We start from the raw sequence: 18,127 nt of genomic DNA, 5'->3' as shown, positions 1-18,127 counted from the left end.
GGAAGCTCCACGTCTACAAGCTGGAAGCTCCACGTCTACAAGCTGGAAGCTCTACGTCTACAAGCTGGAAGCTCCACGTCTACAAGCTGGAAGCTCCACGTCTACAAGCTGGAAGCTCCACGTCTACAAGCTGGAAGCTCTACGTCTACAAGCTGGAAGCTCCACGTCTACAAGCTGGAAGCTCCACGTCTACAAGCTGGAAGCTCTACATCTACAAGCTGGAAGCTCCACATCTACAAGCTGGAAGCTCCACATCTACAAGCTGGAAGCTCCACGTCTACAAGCTGGAAGCTCTACGTCTACAAGCTGGAAGCTCCACATCTACAAGCTGGAAGCTCTACGTCTACAAGCTGGAAGCTCTACGTCTACAAGCTGGAAGCTCCACGTCTACAAGCTGGAAGCTCCACGTCTACAAGCTGGAAGCTCTACGTCTACAAGCTGGAAGCTCCACGTCTACAAGCTGGAAGCTCCACGTCTACAAGCTGGAAGCTCCACGTCTACAAGCTGGAAGCTCCACGTCTACAAGCTGGAAGCTCCACGTCTACAAGCTGGAAGCTCCACGTCTACAAGCTGGAAGCTCTACGTCTACAAGCTGGAAGCTCCACGTCTACAAGCTGGAAGCTCTACGTCTACAAGCTGGAAGCTCCACGTCTACAAGCTGGAAGCTCCACGTCTACAAGCTGGAAGCTCTACGTCTACAAGCTGGAAGCTCCACGTCTACAAGCTGGAAGCTCTACGTCTACAAGCTGGAAGCTCCACGTCTACAAGCTGGAAGCTCTACGTCTACAAGCTGGAAGCTCTACGTCTACAAGCTGGAAGCTCTATGTCTACAAGCTGGAAGCTCTATGTCTACAAGCTGGAAGCTCTACGTCTACAAGCTGGAAGCTCCACGTCTACAAGCTGGAAGCTCTATGTCTACAAGCTGGAAGCTCCACGTCTACAAGCTGGAAGCTCCACGTCTACAAGCTGGAAGCTCTATGTCTACAAGCTGGAAGCTCCACGTCTACAAGCTGGAAGCTCCACGTCTACAAGCTGGAAGCTCTATGTCTACAAGCTGGAAGCTCTACGTCTACAAGCTGAAGCTCCACGTCTACAAGCTGGAAGCTCCACGTCTACAAGCTGGAAGCTCCACGTCTACAAGCTGGAAGCTCTACGTCTACAAGCTGGAAGCTCCACGTCTACAAGCTGAAGCTCCACGTCTACAAGCTGGAAGCTCCACATCTACAAGCTGGAAGCTCTACATCTACAAGCTGGAAGCTTACTCTTAGTTCTTTCGGTAAAGTCTACAAGCTGGAAGTTCTACCTCTTACGAGGCATCAACACGTGGTCGGGGACCCGAGTGAGGGTCTGACCCTTCGTAGCTGTAACTCCGACGTATAGAGTAGTTAGCTGGGTGGTCACCACCCTAGGCTGTATCTGGTGAAGGGGCAGTTACCCCTTTGTGTTAGCGGGTTGATGTTACAATAAAAGTGTTGCCTCTAAAGAACGTCTGCAACTCAGTTGGACTCACTACACATATACTCCATTCTATAACGGTGGCTGTCTTTAAATTGGAACTGGATGGGGGTTTATTTTTGTTGGAGGGATCGGCTGTTGGAAAGTCCACATTCCCCTGGCAAGTGGCCAATTGACACATTGAAAACCCACTGTTGACTCCTCACAAAATGATATCTAATATCTTGATCGAAAAATTCTGGGCTGAAGTAACCCTGATATATGAACTTATGACCGTCACATTTAGCACGTCAGGAAGCCGTTATCTTAAAATAGTCATTTTAAATGGCATCACATTTAAGTAGCCATAAAAGCCTCAATAAGTTTCAATACTTTTTTTCCAGGAGGGTTTCCCCTTAGGATGTTTGGCCATTTCCTTTTAACATGTAGAGTGTTTAGTGTTGGAAAACACGAGGAGCACCTGGAGAAAACTCACCGTTTATTTAAAGGAAGAATACTCACAGGACTAAACAAATGGGTCAATAAATGCATTTTCTGTGCTGCCACCTGGCCACGTCCCTTGAAAAAATGAGTCTTAGTGTCAGTGAGTTTGCACTTGGTTGTGTTTTTTTACACTAAAAGGTTTAAGTTGGTTTTGGACGTTTCAAAAATATGTATTATCCACCAACCCTTTGCCTCCAAAGCTCTGGAATACAGGCATCTGCCACCACAACACGCAGGGTTTTGTCAATATAGATTTTCTTATCCCTCCAAATGGACGAACTCAACTGTCACCCATGGAATCCAACCTTTTTTTACATGAAAGCCCTCTGTAAATTGTGTTAATACTGTAGTGTAATTACAAATACCTAAATAATGTGTAAAAAATATTAAGCCAAGTATTCTAATTATAGCAACATATAGCAACCTCCAGGCAGAAAAAATTCAAAATCTTATTAGTATTATTGCTGTGATATATTAAATACTGTACATGTTTCACGTTGGTTAAAAGCGTCTGTACACTTTAATCAAGTGAGCTATAAATAGAAATGTTGAGATGCAATTTACAGTCCAGTAATTGGAAGAGGTTTTCAGGTGTTAATAAAAAAAAAGTGGAAAGCTTTCTGGAACAACAACATGACACTTATTGCTATATTTGTGAGCTTACATCAGGGGAGTTCCCTGTGACGAAAGAACCCAGAATGCAGCAAATCTAGTCAGATCTTGAAAGATAAGCTGGCTTAAGCCTGAATACTAATTTCATGAGCGACCACCACGCATAAAACATATTCCTGCGGAGGGAGCTGGTAGGAACGTTGGGTTGCTCGGTCAATGGCCAGGGTCAACGGCGGCGTGGTGTATTCCGCAAATATGCCCGACTGTGAGGGCGGGCACAAGCCGGCGTGATTAGGTTAAACGTTGAGTTTTATAAGGGCACCACGGGGTGACCAGCCCCTCCCCATCCAGCCCCACCCCTCCCACCCCCCACTCAGCCCCACCCTCCCCTCCCCACCCTCCCCACCCTCCCCACCCAGCCGCTCCCCACCCTCCCCTCCCCACCCATCCCCACCCTCCCCACCCAGCCCTCCCCACCCTCCCCTCCCCACCCAGCCCCTCCCTCCCCACCCAGCCCCTCGCTGCACGATGGACGGACACAATAATCCCCTGTGGGCTGGTGTAACCAGGAGGTTCCTACCAGTAATAGATGTTGTAAGTTGCCGCAGTACGATAATGTGTATGCTCGCACACCTTCACCAACCGACACTGACCAGCGTGGTGAAGTATGGTCATATAACCTCCATGACCTTCTATAGCAACGGGGGAGGTCTTTATCTATCCGTGGATTGACAAAATGTGCTCTCCATGCACATGAAAAAGAATGTTCAAATGTGTAAATTTTTGACGGAACACTATATGCACGTTTGCATTCATGGTATCCTGTTGAAAAATATATTTGCATGACCTCTGACTTCTGTGGCAGCAGCAATTCCTGTGGGGGATACACAACAATGAATTGCTTACATTATTTCACTCATTAATGTCAGCAACGCTCAAAATATTTTTTTTAGATTTGCCAAAGCTCTGGTCGTCTCTGCAATTAAATTGGGTCACAGTCCAATGCATTCAGTCAAGATCATGAATATATTACCACAATAACTTTCCAAGCTACGTCCATTTGTCATCAATTATGGTTATAAACCTGGGCAGAGTAATGATTTTTTAAAACGTTTAACAAAATTGTGTCGTAAAACCTTGGCTGTAAATGTCTATTGCAATGCATCTCTGTGATGGTGTTTTTTTTGCTTCTAAATATACGTTTCAACAAGCAAGCATATTTCAAAAGTGACCTTGTTCATTGTCACGTCTGTGTAAATCTATAAACGTCTATAAATCCCTTAGCAAAATGCAGGGGTTCTAAATGTAAACACTGTACCCTATATTCTTCAAGGTTCATTTGGAAATCAGTGATGCCTCCTGCCAAGAAAATCAATAATCACGTGAAAGTTGTTATGATCAAATGTGAATGTGGCAATAACACAAATTCTTGATATTTTTTATCATCATCATCATCATGGCTTGGCTTCGCGAACGAAGATCTAGGAAGGACATCCACGTCTTCTGCAGGCAAGCTGGCGGCTGAACAGGCTTATGCGGGACAAGCAGGTCCTGCCACAACAGCTGCAAGTATAGGTCTGATCTGGGATGGGTGCTTGAGGGGTCACGGTTCTTCCTCCTTTTGTCCTCCATACGGGCCCTGCGGGTATCTTCGAAGAAGGAGGTGGCCTGGTGGACTGTGTGCCGCCAGGAGTTGCGATCAGCTGCTTGTGTTGCCCACTGACGGTGATCGATGCAGCAAGCAGTGAGGGACTTCTTCAGGGAGTCTTTGTATCGCTTTCGTGGTGCCCCTATGTTGCGATGGCCAGAGGACAGTTCCCCATACAGCACAATCTTAGGTACGCGGTGGTTCTCCATCCTGGCGATGTGCCCTGCCCAACGAAGCTGTATCTTGAGGACCATGGCCTCGGATATTTTTTTATACGTAGGAAGATTTTATATATTCCCATTAGAATGTCATATGTAGAGTAATATGTATACTGCTTATAGCCTATGGCATATGACCTTATCAGCCAGAATGTTCTTGATCTCATAAGATATCGGAAGATATGCAAAGTTGAGTCTGGATAATGCTTGAATGGGTGACCATCATGCACAGATGTCGTTTTAGGCTATGGGGCTACGCGGTGGGCAGCAAAAATAATAGTTGTACTTATATGCTCCCTGCCTTCACGACCTGCAATGGCTAGTGGGATGAAGTATGACCAAATTACCCACATCAGTGGATTGACATAATGCAGTGTTCTTCATTGCAAGGCCTGCGGGCCACTGGCGGTCCCTGACAATACATAAATGTGGAAATACCCCATAATGCTGTCACACCCAATGGTTTCAAATGTGTGGCGGCCCTCACATTGATGTCTTATGACCGAAAGTGGCCTAACATAAGGGCTGTATACATGTGTAGTGAAGTACTCACACGGACACTCCAAGCTTGTCTCCCGTGTCACTTTATTTACCTTGCATCCAGTGTGCATGCTCCTCACTTACACTAACACACACACACCCTTGTTGCGAACTCTATGGTGCCTCCAGCACGCGCTCTCTCTCTTATCACCTCCATCTCTCGCCTCTCCAGTGTCGACCACGTGTTCCAGCGCTTGCACCTGTTCGTCCCCAAATGCACCCGCTTAATTAATGCTTCTCCCCCTTATTGCTGCCGCATCTCCGGCGCCTAAGCCATGTCTCGACGCTTGCACCTGTTAGTCCCCAAATGCACCCGCTCAATCACTGCTTCTCCCCGCTTACCTCTGCGCGACCTCAGTTGCAGCCTCTCTTTGCTAACCCCGCGCGTTACGCCACGACACATGCGTAGTGTTGTAAATAAAGATGGACGACTTCTTGTCTTCTTCCCGGGCCACTTTATTACAATCTGTTTTATAACACTTGTTTTAGTTATGCCGAGGATCCGCCGTCCGTTGCTCGTTCGCTCCCTCACTCGCTCCGTCCCTATCCTATTCTCTACTCTCATTTTCTCACCCCTCTCAGCTGCCGTGTCTCGCGGTCTCAGTGGGTCGACACCACGGCAGCCGCGGCGTTAAGCGTGCCGACGTACGGACTGCGCTTGCCCCTAGCGACCCTATCCTAGCCTACCCAGGTCCACGCAGGACTACTCTCGCCCAAGAATACTCTAATTAGCTTGGCGGGTCCGGCTTCAGCTTCTCTTGTCTTCTGTCTTCATCATATCGCCCCTCGGGCTCGTTTTGCCCCTTCCAGAACATTCTCCACAAGATCCCTCTATGATTGGCAGATACCGGTCTTTTGAATTTAACCTCCCCTCTTAATTACCCCAACGAATTACCCCAACGGTCATCCTGACCCTGGCTGCTCTCGACTTTCCCATGATGCTCACCAACCGCCTCTTCTGGCTGCCGAGCGCGGACATGCAGCCGTTATCGAATATGCATGAAACAGGACCCTGCGGGGTGGGCTGGTAGGAATAATACTAATACCGGTACAGGGATATCGACCGCACACACACGCGCACACACACACGCACATACGCGCACACACGCACATACACGTACACACGCACACACACACGCACGCACACGCACACGTAATGAAGTTGTGTTGCTACGCTTCCAGTTCGCCGTGAATAACGATCCGAAGCCCAATAGCGCCCATTCATCACGCCGCTCGAGTGGGCCGGACACGCACACACGCACGCACACACACGCACACAGTCACACATATACACACACACACACACGCACGCACGCAAACACACACGCACACACACGCGCATACACACGCACACACACACACACGCACCTCTCACCTGCAAGGCAGCGGTCGCCGCTTCTCCTCCCACATCTCTCGTCGCGGCAGCTGTAACGATGGTGCAAGTTTGTTTTTATCATCAATTCCTCCTCCACCCCTCCCCGCCACTGTTCACCCACCAGAATAAATGAGTTCGCCCATAGTCAGTCGATCAAAAAGTTTCGCCGTGAGGCGCCGGAAGCGACGGCCATCTTGTTTAATTCACAGATCGCAGGGGGAGCGGGCGGCCATCTTGTCGGACAGGGTCATGCCAAGTGTTTGCAGTAGGGGGCGATGTTGATACACGGACGGACGGACGGACGGACGGGCGGACGGACGGACGGGCGGACGGACGGACGATATAATCTATTGGTGGTCTGGTCCACTTCGTTCCTACCAGTATAAGGTCGCATTTATAGATCACATTATCTTCAATTGGATATTAGTTGAATGTATACAATTACACAACACGCAGACAAAACACAATTTCGTTTATTTGCAGCTCTGTTTAGGAGCAGTACTTCACACAGAAAATCAGGTCTAACGATCTCATCGCTCTTTCATCGGCACATTAGTGAATGCTATTTCGTACATTTCAAAAATCCTAGCTCATGTTTCCAAAGAGTAGTTCATCTTTACGCTGCATTTTCTAAGATGAAATCCCCTAGAATGCACCCAGTTTCATCAGATCTTGGAAGCTAAGCAGGGCGGACCCTGGCAGTGTTTTAATGGATGTCCATCGTGCATAAAACAGGTGGTATGGGCTGCAGGGTTACGTTCTCAGAAAGGGGCAATGCTACACAATCCATTGTTGTTACTGTACAATGCTCCAATGTGTCTGGTCCCCACATTCACCAACTCGAACTGATCAGCATGGTGAGGGTATGACCGAATAATCCTCCACGCCCCTCACAGCATGGGGAGGCCGTCATCCAGCAGTGCATTGCGAAAATGGCCTTACATGTTAATTGCCTTAAAAATCCACTGCGTGATGCAACTTTCATACACATTTATAATGTTTTTGTAGAATTCATATTAGGCATGTAATGATGCTTCAAATTAACAGTTGATGTTTTATGCTCACAATACATGCATTGGATAATGCATGTGAGAATCGATTATTTTAAGAAATTATCATCATCAGCCATGATCAATCCACTGCTGAGTGACGGTCTTCCTGAGCCGTCACCATTGATAGCATAAACATCGTGTGATGTAAAACTGTCATCCATCATATGAGCTGATTGTATCACAATTTACGTAATTTTTTATGAGTAGTATATGTAGGTTAATGGATTACATTTAGGATAACAAAACTGTACAGAGGTGGTGAGAAATAGAGAACATTACATGTGAGATAGTAAAATTAGAAACATTTATTGTTGATTTAAACTGGGACCCTGCATCATGAAAATTCATAAAATCGTTAGGGGAGTGAAGAGTTAACTAATGAATTAGTATGCAAATTACTACAAAACAGTACACGAGCATATAAGCGGTAAAATCATGTTTTGTATTTTACTATAATTTATAGCTTCGGTTAAGCATGTGTGTAAAATTAGCAATTTCTTAGCATAATACTTTGACGTAAAAAATGTAATGCTTTCGATCAATTTGATTGGTTTAATCGCCTTAGGAAATTGTGTAATGGTGTGTGAATAGTTCTTACGGTTTGACAGATTGCATACACATTACTTGTTAGTCTCACAGAGGTCAAAATACCCGGTCGCTCGGCTCAGTCAAGTGGTCAAACTCAAATTCGTTAAGTGCAATTGTTAACCACACATGCCCCAGTTAATTTTGACACCATACTCAGCTGTTAATAAATTCAATTAGTTTCAATTATTCTTCTCTTTATTTTACTTTGGGGGGAACGAACTCCCAACGATGGCTATAACAGTACGTAGACCCAGCAGAATTCGTTTTTAACCGGCCGCAACCCTGCTATTGAAGAGGAAGAATTGGTGAACGGCTGTCAAGGGATGGCGATGGGCGGAAGACTTGCAGGTGCTCAGGCGAAGAGGAAGTCCACGATTTGACTACACGTTACACATAAAACATCGAACTGGATCAAGTACAGTTGAAAGGTGCAGTGACCTGCGGAGAGCAGCGGAAAGGCTGCTGCAAGGAGATATCAGTGGAGGGAAAGAGTCCAAAAGGCCATGGGACTGGAATAAGAAGACACACTGCTGATGAGATGCGTACTTAAAAGTACTGATGGAAAACATTGGACGAGAGGGGGCGTTTGGCTGATGGCCCTAAAAGTGATTTTTTTTGGCAATGAAACAGACTCTTGACTGTTTAATTATTTACATTCCCACACGCTGGTCTTGGCACTTTTCTAAATATATGTTGTTATCCAAGTGTAGACGACGCCAATGTATTTTCAACCTCTGTGATTAAACGTATTAATTAGATTTTTATGTTGGTATTGACGGCAGAATATATATGTTAGAGGCAGCCTAATTTTGTTTACGGTGCAATAAATCGGTCATTGAATAACGATTTGAACAGATGCAATGTAAAATAAATATCAATGACATTGCTTTATAATCTACCACTGTATGTGAAATGTATCATACTGGTAGGAATCCACTGGTTCCACCAGCCCACAGGGGATTATTGTGTCCGTCCGTTCGTCATGCAGGGAGGGGCTGGGTGGGGAGGGGAGGGTGGGGAGGGGCTGGGTGGGGAGGGTGGGGCTGGGTGGGGAGGGGAGGGTGGGGAGGGGCTGGGTGGGGAGGGTGGAGAGGGGCTGGGTGGGGAGGGTGGGGCTGGGTGGGGGGTGGGAGGGGTGGGGCTGGGTGGGGAGGGGCTGGTCACCCCGTGGTGCCCTTATAAAACTCAAAGTTTAACCTACTCACGCCAGTTGTGCCCGCCCTCACAGTCGGGCATATTTGCGGAATACACCACGCCGCCGTTGACTCTGGCCATTGACCGAGCAACCCAACGTTCCTATCAGATCCCTCCGCAGGAATGTGTTTATATACAGCCTACTATATTTCTAATTGCACGCACTGTAATTGATTCCCATTGAACGTGTAATAAATATTTCCAGGTTTAATTTCCACAAACAAGAATAGTGGGTGAAGTGGAGCAAGTGGTTCACACATTGTGCTATGAACCTGGCTACCTGAGTTCGATTCCCAGCCCACAGCTAACATTAGTGGTAAGGGCTACATGAATCGGTTTGATTCTAGGCTCGGCTGCATGAACCCACATTGACTGTTGTGGTCAATTATGGTCAAACATTCCCCGTGACCAACATGGTGTGTGGAGATCTTCATCGAGCAGTGGATTGACATAGGACAGTAAATTAGTATGACAGTGATTATGTAATACATAGCAGGGTAAGCATTGTAATACAGTAATAAAACGGCAAATGTTAAAATACCATGATTTAATACAAACAATAACTGCTGGATTGTTTTAAATCATCTGACCAACACCCTTGATATTGACAGCTTGTATTAAAAAAAGAAATGAGAAATCTGGATCAAATAATCCTGAATGCACTGTTAATATTTAACAGATGCAGTACTTGAAAGTCTATCACCACCACATCAGAGGAGTCAACGCTAAAGTTCAAAGCTTCGTGACCCCCCTGTTAATAAAAAAAATAACTCCTCAAAGGTTGCTGTCTGTTCTTGCTCGACTCGGGGACGATACAGGACATCCGCGATTAAGAGGAGGATATTTCAGTTGTCCACGTGGGGTCGGCTGCAGCGTCATTGGGCCATCTTTGACCTCTGTCCTGTCGGGTCACGATCCAGGTTGCTCCACTTGATCTCCTTGGCTCACGAGGGCTGCTCCTTCTCCTGCATGTATTGCTGCACCGCCCGGTGAATCGCCTTCTCCACAACTTGCTTGCTCACGCTCGCGAGCTCAGCATCGTCACCCGTGTCCTGCGTGGTCCATGCACCTGGAGTTCACAGTTTTATTTTTTACAGGGTCGATGCCACGGCATTACGTCGCAGATAACATTTGTTGTTGTGCTGTAAACTCCATGCTCTCCACATCTACGCTCCACGCCTTCACCAACCCGCACTGGATCAGGCTTGGATGGGTGGCCACAATGCATAAAAACAGCGCTTTACGCAGCTCCAAGGCTGCATTGTCAGCAAGATCAACTCATTATTTGACTAATTATTTGGTGATACTGCATTCCGAAGTGATGTGCACATGCACAACGCAACACATTCGTCAATAGCACCGTGGCCTTAGAAAAAAATGGCGGCAATTTGTCAGGGAATGGCCCTTCTTCACAGCACATCATAGAGTACCATTAATACATTTATTTTTCATCATTTTACTCTACAATACTCCAGCATCAATGCAACACCCGCCTCCACCAAGCCAAACTGACCAATGCAGTGAAGTATGGTCGAATAACTACCCTCCACGACCCAGCAGTATATTTCCATTTAAAGCTTTCGTGACTGCAGGGATTCATCTTCTTGGTTCTTTCGGTAAAGTCACGTAGAATGGAAATAATAAAATAATAAAAATAAAACAGACCTGTTCTCCATCTGAAGACAGCTGCTTGCATTGTGGCCGAAACGTCGTGAGAATTATTTTATAATGTTTTCTTTTTATTATTTTATTATTTCCATTCTACGTGACTTTACCGAAAGAACCAAGAAGATGGACCCAGCAGTAGGCTGACAAAAGGCCTGGCACAGAAGGGCAGAGTGGAGAGATGAAAGTGAACTGGCAGTCATCTTCTTGGTTCTTTCGGTAAAGTCACGTAGAAGAGAAATAATAAAATAATAAAAATAAAACATAATAAAATAATTCTCACGACGTTTCGGCCACAACGCAAGCAGCCGTCCTCAGGTGAAGACCAGGTCTGTCGAAACGTCGTGAGAATTATTTTATTACGTTTTATTTTTATTATGGTATTATTTCTCTTCTACGTGACTTTACCGAAAGAACCAAGAAGATGAATCCCTGCAGTCACGAAAGCTTTAAATCGAAATTTTATTATGTTTTATTTTTATTATTTTATTATTTCCCTTCTACGTGACTTTACCGAAAGAACCAAGAAGATGAATCCCTGCAGTCACGAAAGCTTTAAATCGAAATTCAACTGGCAGTCTTCTCAACAGCAAGACTAATTTGAGGCAATCAACAGCACGATTCATAGTGTAAAGGAAAGCCTAACACAAGATTGTAGTATCGCCTGGTATACGGCACCTACGGATTTATACATGGAGATGTGCAAAATGGAAAAGTGACATTGGCAGTAATGCATGCTGTGGGTCCTTTGTGAATCGGCGGATTGTACGTACGTTTTAATAATTTATATGGAACTAATCTAAAATGACTGCGTCTGTGAAGAACTTTGTAATTTCACAGAATTAAATTTGCTCGTAAACGTGTGATGATGGGCGGAGGGTGCAGGGGGTGCAGGGGTGGGGGGTGTGTGGCAGTCGGGCGAGTTTGACCTAAATATCCATTCATGTGTATTTCACGCACAATGGCAATGAGGGCACGTTACTTCCCAATGAAATATACAGTCTTACATTGTGCTCGGCCTCTTGCATAATACGTCATTGGCGAGGTATTATTAAAGTCATTAATACTGCGTCTTGCTGATTTTTACGCTTAGAAACGTGCCTGGATTTTTTTGTCTCTTTTAACTGTGTACAATAAAGAGGGATATGCCGAGGATTCTGGTAGAATACAGTTCACTGATAATCGCCATCTTGACAAGGATAAATAACAGCTATTAGTGTCCAACTTATCATACTCCTTATCAGTTACTCTTTGGTTATTTCGGTAAAGTCACGTAGTTAGAAATAAAATAAAACAAATCACGACGTTTCGATCGCAACACAAGCGGTCGTCATCAGGCCTGATTTGTTTAGTTTATTTTATTTCTACCCACGTGACTTTACCGAAAGAACCAAAGAGTATGGATTCCTGCAGTCACGAAAGCTTCAAATCCTTATCAGTTGTAGAAGAATGAAGGAGGGCAAAGCGGGCAAGATTTAGTTTTTATCTCTTTCAATTTAGTTCGGCTCTGAGACTTGCATATAGATTGCTTCATTATCGAAAGGTTTAACTTTGTACGACGTGTTTATTGCCAGCATAATAATGTCTTCTGAAAAGTGGCCGAATCAATTACAACATTCCTTTCGTCTATACGTATGCTTGCAATGAATGAAGACTGCATTATTGCTTCTAGATTTGAAGCTTTCGTGACTGCAAGGATTCATATTCTTAGGTTTTTTCGGTAAAGTCACGTAGGTAAAACATTAAAATTAATAAAAGTAAAATAAAATAAAAATCACGACGTTTCGGAGGCAATACAAGCCTCAGTCTTCAGACGGAGGCTTGTTTTGCCTCCGAAACGTCGTGATTTTAACCTAAGAATATGCATTATTGCTCTCAATCGTTCATTCTTGAGCCAATTATAACTTGCTGTTGAATTGGTTAGCCCTGGCAAAAGTAGGTTGTTAAATAACATTCATATTTAACGTTTTACAATGAGTTTGGCACCACGGACAAGGCTGGAATACTTTTCAGATACAGGTTGGTAGTCATTATATATTTGTACAGTATTACCCCGATTTAAATCTCCGCCTTTAACGTCATTTCGCAAATACGTCGTCACTTTACTATTGTAGAGAAGTTCCGACGGACGTACAGTACTCGGAGACGGAGGTAAGTTAAGGGCTTTCGCCAGGGTTTATTAAAGCTTATCAATATTACACAGCAGGGTGCACAACTCCCAGGGGCTAGGGGTCCTACTCTGAGTCCGGGTCCCTGCCGGCTAGCTCCGGTCTCTCTCTCTCTCTCGTGTCGTATCGGGGACTCTGCCGACTCCACCGAGCGGAGAGAGAAGCACCTCTACGGCTACCACCGGCTTCTCCCCAGACTCAATATTCGATCCCTCTCTCTACCCCTGGTTCCCTCTTCACCCTTCTCACTTTACCCGTTCCCACAGTGACCCCGCTTACGTCACGGGGTATCCCTTAAGTACCCTAGGAGACGTGACGTCATCGCACTGAATGGCACACCTGACGTCACGTCCCCATTTTACTCCTCGACACTATTAACACCACGACGCGATTTGCGTCGTCTAAATCCCCACACGTCGCTGACAGCGTCGTCAGCCCCCTCTCGTTATACGTCGCCCCCACCACCACCACCACCACCCAGCACGACCCAGCACGACCCTGTGTACATCGCTTCGATTGACGTCGTTTCGATATGCGTCGTCGCACCTTTCAGGAACGCATCCCCGACGTTAACCAGGGGTTTTGCTGTACGTATATTTCCGTGATTTAATCCCAGCTTCAAAGTTATGGTTGCATAGTTGCAGGTCACATTATAACAGAAACAAGTAAGATGGCTCGTATTTTATTTTACTGAATATTTATTTTTCATATTACTGTCGACGGATACTGGCGACACAACAAACTATTTACGTGACAGCAGAGGTGTGGACTCGAGTCATGTGACTTGGACTCGAGTCAGACTCGAGTCATGAATTTGATGACTTGCGACTCGACTTGGACTTGCATAACAATGACTTTGTCCCACCTATGAGATGTGGACTCGAGTCATGTGACTTGGACTCGAGTCAGACTCGAGTCATGAATTTGATGACTTGCGACTCGACTTGGACTTGCATAACAATGAATTTGTCCCACCTCTGCGTGACAGTATTGGACAGCTCTATCTGTCTATCATATCACGGCCCTCACACAACTTCCGAGCTTATCTGGAGCACCGATAGTGATGTAATTGTAAAGCAACGATGAAAGCACATTCGCCCTGTGGTATAACTGGGAAAAGATAACTATGGATTTTCATTTTCTGAAAAATTCCATGTCACTTTTTATACAAATACATTTACACAATTCACCAAAAATAACACACACTTGAGGTGTTCTACAGTATTTCAATTAAGTGTAGGGAAAGGGGGGGAGTAAGGGGACTGCACTTTGCGCCTGGTCACTCGAGTTTGATTCCTAGTTAGAGATAACGCTAGTGGCGTTTGATATCTAAACCGGTCCTGCACTGACCAACTTGGTGAAGTATGGTCAAACAATCCCTGTGATTCAAACTTGATTTTAAATAGGCAGTTTGAGAAAACAAAATTTAGCAAATACTCTCTCTCTCTCTGTGTCTGAGGATGTAAGTTTGTTTTCTCTCTCTCTCTGTGTGTCTCTGTTTGTCAAATTTCTCACTTAACTTCAAATTTAGCAATCTTTGGAGACCGTAATCAACCAGGCTATGCGTTAACTGTGTATTAGCCGACTCTCTGTGTTGCATTGTATTTAAAAAATTATATATCTTTTTTTCTCTCAAATTGCCTATTTCTCTCTCTAAAATTTACCAGGCTCTCGTAGATCCATTCTCTCTTTCTCTCCCTCGGTCGCTTCGGGGTGGATTTCTCTAAAATGTACCAGTCTTGTTGGGTCTTTCATTGACATACTAATTTCTCTGCTCCAGCAGCTGCTCCAGCAGACCCACCTCTCTCTCTGTCCCCCCCCCCTCTCTCTATTTAAGGCCTCGACACAGAGGCATTGGGTCTCTGTGTGTCTATGTTGTGTCTCTCTCTGTGTTGTCTCTCTCTGCTTGTGTGTCTCTCTGTGTGTCTCCGTGTCTGTGTTTTGTCTCTCTCTCAAATTTACTTCTACCTGATGATGGTTGCTTGTGTTGCAATCGAAACGTCGTATTCTATTATTTAATTTATTTTCTTTCTATGTGACTTTACCAAAAAAAACAAAGAGTAACTCTGTGATTGACATGGCACTTGGAGGTATTCATCTAGTTGATCTAAGCAGTGGATTGACAAAGATCTGTAATTGCAGTATTCTTGTAATTGCTTATAAACGGGACGTACAGTATTGAATAAGAAACAACAAATGTGATTTGGGCGGATTGGGAAGTGTGGAGAGGTGGTGAAATTTATATCAACTCACACTTATTTTATCTGCAAGCAACAACAGCAATGAAAAAACACGTGATGTATTAATAACACATCTTCACAGAACTTTGCCCAAAAGGGCAGCAGTACAGTCGTTGTGAGTGGAATTAATGGTTGCTAGGCCGAGAAAAGGCACTGCCTTCCAAGGCCCTTAGCTTTGCTGTGTGAGTTAATGTACCTCATGTCCCCATTATAACCTGCAATTTAAAAGTGACTGACAGAGTGTGCTCGTGTGCTCTGCTATAATTAGAAAGTGCGGTAATTATAGAGCGCATCTTCTTTTGTCAGAAGGCCGTGTAAAATACGACATTAAGTATAATCATCATCATCATCACCATCACCATTGGCCATTATCAATCAATCCATTGGCCAGTATCAATCCATGGCCATCTCTCACATTCCTGCGTTGTAAATTATCCACTGAACGCCCATACACGAGCTGATTCCATTGCTCCATGTCTTCAGCACACATCCACAGTATAATAGAAGCCCTGTTGTCATTTAGTATACTCTACTGTGTGTTCAATGTGAATACAGTATTCACAATATTCACATTGTGAATACAATATTCCCATTGTGGACACGGTAAATGTGTACAATTCGCTGCCTATATTCACAGAGCACGGTATGATACTTTTACAGCCTGGTGTGATGTGTTACCTTATAACAATGTCTGCATGGCAAATATTCTCAATAAAAGCCTTTATTTATAACTTCATGACGGCAAGGCACGCTGATGCAAAACAAGTATCTAAACAACAGTGGAATACATTACATAAGTGCTAGTCCACATACAAACTGTATTTGGTCAATATTGTACGTGGCACATGCAGAATAATGTATTACAAACTTTCCAATGATTTTTCATTTATTTATAAAAAAAAATCAATTGAATGTCTCAGAAGGAAAAAGGACCGGTCAAAGTTTCGTCCCAATGGCCAGTGTATTAAAGTACAGCATCAACTACAATTCTTAATATCATTAGTAGCCAATAGCCATGATCGATGCAACGCTGGATGAAGGCCTCTCCAAAAACAAGGCCATCTCGTCCTCATGAAGATGTCGTATTATTTATACCGCATACACCCTCCCATGCAGTCCATCACTCAAGAAGCCAGAACAAAGTGGCGTTTGAGAAATTCGGCAAGTGATTGTTGACCAACATACTGTAACGATGTTCACAATACATTAACAGTAAAGACTACCCTATAAGGTATACGCAACAAACGAGAATGCACCGAATTGAAAATGTAAACTGTGCTTGAGGCTACCCTCGTTTTTGTTTTGTCCACTTTAATTATTCGAGAAGTTCGTGTACTATCTGAAAATAATGACTTTAATTAAATAAATAAAATACGAATTTTTGGTGTAATGAGCTTTCGCGGTTAGCTGTTAAACAACTTTGGTATCAAATTGCCCATTCGGAAATTCCGAATTTGCCATTCTAGTAGTAGTAATAAAAACAATCTATCACTATAGCGCAATTTACAGTTATGGAACATACATTTGCAATACATCCGCCAGATGTGGTGACCCCATCGTCCTGCAAACGTAGAAATCCGTCCAGCACCTCGCAACACGCAGCCGATGTCATCTCGCTCACGACCACGATGATTATTCTCAACCACGACGGTGATCGTTTTGCGCGTCTTAGCTTAGCCGAGAGCCAGTGTGCGGGCACGAGATATTATCGCTGTCGTACCTGTTTCGGCCTCCGCGTCTCCAATGCAGCTGCAGCAGAGTTGTCCCATGGCTGGAGATTCCCCTTCCACGCACTTGGGACGGCTTTATATTTGTTGCTGTTGTCCCTGGCAGACAGCTGATGAAACGTTCCTACGCCCTGTGGCAAACCCCTTCTCGTGTTGACTATTGCGACAAAATACCCCGGGAGGCTGACGAGGTCCGATTGAATGATAACTTCATTGTATCGTCAAAAGTAAAAAAAAAAATTTGGGTGTAATTTATCCTGAATAACTGAATCCGTGAACACAGCGTATGCAGGGTTTTTTTTTCTTCTTCTTGAAATCAAATATTACTGCCAACAAAAAAAAACGTTACAATTATTTTTTTCTTTACATCAGGGAGGGCTCCTGCCGATCGTTTCTATCGAGTTCGCCCAGTTGCTCGGTCACGTGGAATGCATTGCGCCGGGTTTGGCCCGCATGCTCCGTTTATCATTTTCCACATTGGCCCACCCCGCGCTGTCCTGCAAGACAGGAAACCTGCCCACGCCCGCCTCTTCCACCCCGCCCTTCATCCTTCTCCCCCTCTCCTCGCAGCCTCACCGCATCTCCTCTGGTCTCGGCGGACGAAGAGGAACGAGGCAGCCAGCAAGGCAGCCATCGCCGCCGTGCGACATACGGGGCTCGCGTTCTGGCTTATTTTTTTTTATCACCGCCAACTGCTTCCACCCTAACGCTAACGCCCGCGATGGATGGGTTTTTGTTGGTTCGCGAAGGAATTCAATTTCTCGGCCAAAATGCGTGGTGCGATGGGTTAAACACACACACAAAAAACAAACCGCTGGCTGTTTGCGGCCGCTTGCAGTCATTCGGCATTTTTCAAAGATCGTTTAAAAAGTTGCCTTTATTGGGTCTGCATTGGAGAATGGCTTTCAATACCCCTTCAGCACGCAAGCATTGGTAGATCCTGATTAACATACTTTGTTGCCAAGGGTTACACTTTCCTTTTGAAGAATCTGTGCTTGTTCTCTTGGGAAGTCCTTCTTCCCAGAAATCATTACAGTAGTTAACTAATTAGCATTTGACTTGGCGTTCGTCTGTGTGTCTCGCGTTTTAATATAACGGCAGCATGGCAGCCAGGCAATGCATGCGCTTCAACAACTCATTTCTGCCGTGGACCAAATACCCT

Source organism: Lampetra fluviatilis, chromosome 14 (genome assembly GCF_964198595.1).
Source record: "Lampetra fluviatilis chromosome 14, kcLamFluv1.1, whole genome shotgun sequence".
Taxonomy (NCBI): domain Eukaryota; kingdom Metazoa; phylum Chordata; class Hyperoartia; order Petromyzontiformes; family Petromyzontidae; genus Lampetra; species Lampetra fluviatilis.
This window is presented reverse-complemented; position numbering follows the sequence as displayed.